Genomic DNA, 7,252 nt, shown 5'->3' on the forward strand with positions numbered 1-7,252 from the left:
ACAATAATCTCCACTGTCTTCTGGGCATTCAGCACCAGGTTGTTGTGGCTGCACCAGGACACCAGACGTTCAACCTCCCTCCTGTAGGCAGACTCATCCCCGTCCGAGATGAGCCCAATAACGGTGGTGTCATCTGCAAACTTGATTAGCTTGACAGACTGGTGGGTGGAGGTGCAGCAGTTGGTGTACAGGGAGAAGAGCAGAGGAGAAAGAACACAGCCCTGAGGGGAGCCGGTGCTGATGGTCCGGGAGTCCGAGACATTCTTTCCCAGCCTCACATGCTGTTTCCTGTCCGTCAGGAAGTCAGTGATCCACCGGCAGATGGGATCAGGCACATTCATCTGGGAAAGCTTGCCTCGGAGATGGTCTGGAAGGATGGTATTGAAGGCAGAGCTGAAGTCCACAAACAGGATCCTGGCGTAGGTTCCTGGGGAGTCCAGATGCTGCAGGATGAAGTGTAGGGCCATGTTGATGGCGTCATCTACAGACCTGTTGGCTCTGTATGCAAACTGCAGGGGGTCCAGGAGGGGGGCCGTGAGGGTCTTGAGATGGGAGAGAACTAGGCGCTCAAATGACTTCATGACCACAGATGTCAGAGCCACGGGTCTGTAGTCATTTAGTCCAGTGATCCTAGGTTTCTTGGGGACAGGGATTATGGTGGAGGACTTGAAGCAGGCAGGCACATGACATGCCTGCAGTGAGGAGTTGAAAATGCCAGAAAATGGCGCTAATTCTGATCTACTGCCTGGACTAATGGACTAATCTTTTCCAATCCCATGAGCCCCTTTGCAGCCAAAAGGACTTAAAGTATTGAAGATACAGGCGATAAACTGTCAAAATGTGATTTCCAGTGTTTCTGTTTTGTTTGTTTTTTTCATGTGTAATATCTCTGCTTATATTGGTAAACAGATTGTAGTCAATAGGCTTTACAAAGGGCTTATATATAAAATAAAATAAAAATTTCTGTTGCAATCCTTATGATTCCATGATATTGTATCTAAATTTTATTCAATTCAGTCTTTTCTGGCCACTATTGTTATTAGGGCTGGGTATTGTCACTGGTTTCTAGAATCAATTCGATCCACGATTCGATTCGATTTGAATCGGGGACATTTTGCCTCAGTCAGAAATATTATAATTCAGATCATTTATCAGTACATTTCCATATTTTTATATCTATATGTATGTACTGTATTTTAGTTTAACTACGTAAGAGTTATCTTCTAATTCATTCTAAAAAGCGGGAATTTTCCTGTTCTGAACTTCTAGAAATTTCTTTTGGAAATAAACATTTACTAAAAAGATGCAATGGTTTTTGAAAAACATTTATTCTGAAACTGTGCACCACAATTTCAAAACATTTTCTGAAAGATGTAACAGTGTACATGTTCTCACTTTCATTAGAGTTTTGTTTATCAAAAGGTCTGACATGGTAAATGCAAATAACAGCATTCTCATCACTTATTTCTTCAATACAATATGCACGTCCTTCATTCATCCCTTTGTGGAACTTCAACGCACTTCTGCTCTCCCCTATATTCCATCTTCACAAGCATATCCTGTGCGGAGATTGAATAAAAATTAGTTGACACTAATTAATGGTACAAATAATCCAGTAAACAATTGCAGCACAGTAAAAAAAAAAAAGGAATCCTCTTTGAGCCATTACTTGTGTAAAGTATTTTCCCAAAAGACAAAGACACAGGCAACAGGTAATACTGAACTAAATGTAAAACCTCAACCTTTTTAATTTTTACCTAAACCGTGTGCACAAAACTCTGGAGGGATCTATGCTAACGTAGAATCCAGTCAGGACGTCTGCTACTGCTGTTTGCTCGTGTTTTTTTTTTTTTTATGGGCGATCGTTTTCAGGCTTCAAGCAGCACCATTATACCAACATTTCACATTCTAGACATTGTTTTAGGTGTATTTGACCAAAAGTTTGACTGAAAATTCACATGCAAGCTTTTTTTCAAGGCTGTGGTATTTGCCCGCAAACAATACCTTTCAGCTAGCTAAAACAGAATATTATGCTATCACCGAGCAACATGGCTAATGCCTTTCACACAGCTTTGTCTCAACTCCAAAGAGCCACAGAAGTAAAAGCTCATAATAATAATTGAAACAATCTTTGAAAAAATGACTTACCAAGCATGGCAAACAACTCAAATATGTAGAGCAAAATGTTCTGAAACGGCTTCACTTCAGCTTCGATTGGAGCCGTGCTGGGGGCGGAGTCTGTGAATTTACTCTATTGGTGTCATAGCCCCTGTAGGAGTTCAGAGTTAAGAGGTCAAGAGTTAATGTTTCCATTGTAACACCTCCAGATTTGACAGAGAAACACTCATTTTTAACACTCGATTTTAACTACTATCATTTTACACCTCAGAGTTACATTAAAGAATGTGACTCTGCTTAGAGTAAAATTAACTCTACTTTTGCAAGAAGACTATTAACACCAAAACATTTAACACTTTTGAATTTGCTGTGTAGACTTGTGCACAAGTGAATAATGAAGAAAACAGATTTTTAGATTGGGAAACTGTTCTTGAAGTACACTGGGGGAGAGAGAGAGAGAGAGCTGTGCATGAAGTGTGATTTTATCATGGTGGAAGGAAAACAGGAAAAGTAAGAGGGAATTCATGACGATGTTTATCAAATGTGAAGCATAGTTTGCTGCTTCATTTGCTGCTGTTTCATTGAATTTTGGTTGGAGAGAGATAAAACCTGCAGCTCAGAATCTAGCGCAAAAAATACACAAACACAAAGCGCAGACCTGCTGAAACATCAGAATCAGTGAGCTGTCGGCTTTCAGCCCCGACGACATGCTCGTGCCGTTGGGTGAGAAAGGCGACATCTCACTGATTCTGATGCGTCGGCGGGTCCGCACTTTGTGTTTATGTTTTTGTGCAGAATCCGTGTACTTGCTCTCATTTACTGTTTTAGCTGTTTGGTGGTTGTTGACATTTTGTGAGGTTTAACCTGAGATTCTGGCTTTTCAGGCAAAATAAATTTATATTAAAAAATAGGTTCAGGATTTTAATGAATCGATATCACGTTATCCATGCTAGAATCGATTTTAACCGATAAATCGATAATCAAAACCCACCCCTAATCATTATGCTGCTGCTATATTATTCTTATTTCAATTTCTGCTGCCCTCTTGGCCAGCTCACTCTTCAAAAACAAAAAACTAAAAAAATTTCTAATGTAAATGAGACGGTTCAACCAAATAAATAAAGGACATCTAAATGTCAACAAGTCATTTACAACAGCTTAAATTTTTTTGGCAAATACTGAAAATTCCTTTTTTGGCAATTACACAAAAGCTTCAACTGAGAGATGGAGGATGGATTTTTTACAGACGCAAAGGAAACATTTTGTAAAAGAAAGCCATTTTTCATGTTAAGTTTATACATGTTCAGTCATATCTAAGATGTGAGTCAAGACATACAGATTTTATATGACTGATATGTCCATTTGTGAAGTTTAACTATTTAGAGTATTAAAGATTTTGCCTTTGCTAATTAAACCAACTGTAATGGTGTATTTCTGTGTATTAACAGATGTATATCTATACAAACGCAAGCTTTTGCAATTGCTGTTGTTGGTGTGCTGTTCATCATGTTTGCATTCTATATGGGGAATTCGTGTAAATGGACAAATGAGCTAGCCAACAACAATCTTCCAACATCAAAACAAAGGTAAATTATTCCTGTATCGTGTGTGTGTGTGTGTGTGTGTGTGTGTGTGTGTGTGTGTGTGGACAAACTGTCCTCTTCAGATTTGTATGTTATACATTTTTCTTTTCATGGCAGATAGACTGAAGCAACTGAGTGAGAAGGATAAAGTGACGTAGCTAAAACAGTGTTGTGCTGAAAGTGACCCGTGCACAATATTTGTAGGACCCTTTGAAAGAAGATAGTGTCTTTGTCACAATCATTATAGAGGGCACTGCATATATGTTCAGAAATTTTCTGGGAGATTTAAGAATAGATCACTAATTCATTTTATTCAACACTGTAACAGTTACTGTTTCCGGTCAACAATGACCAAATCACTAGAAAATTAAATAGTGGAGACAACAATTAGTGTAAATAACTGAGTTAAGGTACCTCCTCTTTTGTCAGATGGTCATAAACACACACACACACACACACACACACCACACACACACACACACACACACACACACACACGCGCACACACTGGGTTCCCTAGCAACTACACTGGAAATGTTTGCACAATAGAGCCTCACTTCCATGCCAACAACTCCTCTGTTGGCAGCATCATTGTATCATTGAACCTTTCTCATAGATTTGGTGTACAATGCTTTTTTGAGGCCTTGCTCAGAGGTCAGTGGGTGTCAGCACCATGACAAGGCGATATATAACCTAAGTGAGGCTCTTTACTACTTATTTGATCACTACACTGGTGAGGAAGAGAGATGCCAGGAAACTGACGGTGGGGATGCATTAGAGGAGAAATTGTCTGCATCAGAAATAATCCATGCAATCTAGACCAAGAAATGACTGATGAGGAGGAATCTAATGATGACTAGGATGGCCATGCTGAGGCTGCCATAAGGATCACATCATATAAGGACATACTTTCTTTTATACTTGACTGTAGTAGTTCATTTAAATGTTGATGTTGAATTGTGACTCTTCAGGACTTCCATATTACAGGCACCTTTCAGGATCTCTAAATTATAAGTCATCTTTGCCCACACAACATCGCTTACCTGGTCCATGCAACTGTCCTGATGGCTTTACAGTTCTCAAAGACCACATCCCAAAAGACCAGTATGAGGAATTAATGCAGCGACGAGCTAAAGAGTTCCAGCAATACAAAGCCAGGTAGAAGATGGATGTATGGGTGCGAGCTTTCCGTGAACTGTTAGACTTACAGTGCAGTAATAAATGAATTAAAATGTGTGTGTGTGTGTGTGTGTGTGTGGGTGTCATACTGAGCATTCAAAATTATTTTGTGTAATTTTTTCCAAATCCATCTCCTCAACAGGACTAATTCAATACTATCCAAGCTACTTTTTGCTTTGCCTAACTCTCCTCTGCAGTATCCTATCCAGGGCGTTATAGTACGACCCTTGACTGCAACTGCGATACCAGGTATGTTAAGCTCAACATATGCTTCGGTCACCAATGTTTTAGTTTTTATGTTCCTATAAAAATATAAATACAAATAGAATAGGAAGGCAACAAGGCCATGGTTCACAATTGTTTATGAACATAGGGTTAACATGAAAGTGATCATAGTAGTTTTTATAAAAGTAAGCTGTCAGTAGTCAGATCAAAAACAGCACTGAACAAATACATCTGCAAAGAAGTAGTTATTTGGTGATTCAGAGTCAATAGACTAGGTAAACTTAAGTCATTTAAAAAACAGCTAGAAAAAGCTACATTTCCTGTGAAAATGGCAGGTGAATGCCATGTAGTGGAAATGGTCTTTGAAAAACTGCTGAAGAAGCAGAACTATCTGCTGAAAAGAGGTAAAAAAGCTGAAAGGCCACAGATAGTCAAACCTACGCCCCCCGTTGTCAGGGTGCCTGCTCATCTCAGTGAGCTACAACGGTGCTCATGCCAGCAAGCCAAACCGGTGTGCAGAAGAAACTGCACTGTCTGCTGAAAAAAATGTTACCACGAGAAAGATTGGAATTCACGCCTCCCGCTCTCAGAACGCCTGCTTATCTCAGTGAGCTAAAACACAGCTCACCCCAGCGAGCTAAACCAGCAACCACACTTGTAGTGTGGTCCCAATCATGTCAATGGGACAAAAAATTGCACAAAAAGCGTAATATTTTAAAACGTATAAAAAACTGAGTGAAAGATAGCTGAGGTTTCCTCAAGAACTCACCTTGCAACACTGGTGTAAAGTGAAAAGATGATGTGAATATGTGTATTTGAGTAGAAGGACTAAGTGACACTGAAGGTAGTTTTTATTTCAGGTTTAGCTCTGCATGCTGAAGAAGGAACGAGCTATAAGGTTGGTCTGATATCACAGATTAGAAGCAGGCAGATCTCACCCAGATCTCCCTGACTGAATGGTTGGCTGGTTTATAAAAGATGGCTGCTGAATGTTTGTAAAGTTCAAAGATGTGTATGCTTATTTTATTTTATAAAAGGCAATGATGTTCAAAACAATTAAATTGTACTGAAAAGTTAAACATAATTAATTGTCTCTGATCACCTCTGAGACTGTCACTAATTTTGATGTACAAATCTGGGGATTTTTGTAAATATTCCAAGCAATTATACTTCTTTCTTCTTTGACATGATTTTTTAATCAATGTACAGCAGCCATCTTGGGTGACCTTGGGATTTTATAGAGCTTGCTACTGAAAATGCTTTGATTTTGAGAGCCAGTATCTTATTCTGAATTTAAGTTCACATTTTCTCATTCTTATGCCAAGAGAATTATATACTATATACCAACTGTCAAAAAATGTATTATTGCATTCATGTGTGGCAAACAAGGCTTGGTATACAACCTGTCCAAATCACGGGCAAAGAGGATCCCACAGTTGTTGTTTTTTTTTTCAACCCATTTTGCACAGAGGGGAATTTTTTTAAAAATGCATAGCAAGCATAAGTACAGAGGAGGGTGAGAAACTACGAAAGGTTTGTAGGAACCCGACCAGGGCTAAAGGCGAACCTTCTAGCCAGAGGAACAGACCTTCCATCAGCATGGGTGCTGGCAATGGCGCCGGCCCTCTAATGGCAGGCATAATTAGCTCTCTCTTCACCACGACAGACCAGTACAGTGTCTACATCACTGCAGCCGCAGCACCAACCAGTCTGTCGATCTCCTGCTCCCCTAACTCGTAAACAAGAACCCAAGATATTTAAATTCCTCCACTTGGGGCAGGAACTCTTCCCTGACCCAGAGTGGGCACTCCACCCTTTTTTTCAGCTGACCTAACCCCCTAACCGTGGCATAGTTTTCAAAAAAACAGCAGGAATCACCCAATTTGTGATACGATATGTATCACATGAGCAACAGATAGTTGTTATAGTTGTTAGTTCACTGGCCTTGAGACTAGACCAGAAGAACTAATGAAGGACATTATTGTACATTGACCAGAGAAATAGGCTAAATTTTGAACCTGGAACAGGGCATGGAGCTATCATTTAGTACAGTTTTTTATGTATAAAATCAGTCTAGCAGTACATTGAAACAGCAATGACCAAAAGGACGACAAGCTTTTATAAATTTTCTTCCATGAGGTTCTCTT

The sequence above is a fragment of the Simochromis diagramma genome, unplaced genomic scaffold, assembly GCF_900408965.1.
Source record: "Simochromis diagramma unplaced genomic scaffold, fSimDia1.1 OVJJ01000265.1, whole genome shotgun sequence".
Lineage (NCBI taxonomy): Eukaryota > Metazoa > Chordata > Actinopteri > Cichliformes > Cichlidae > Simochromis > Simochromis diagramma.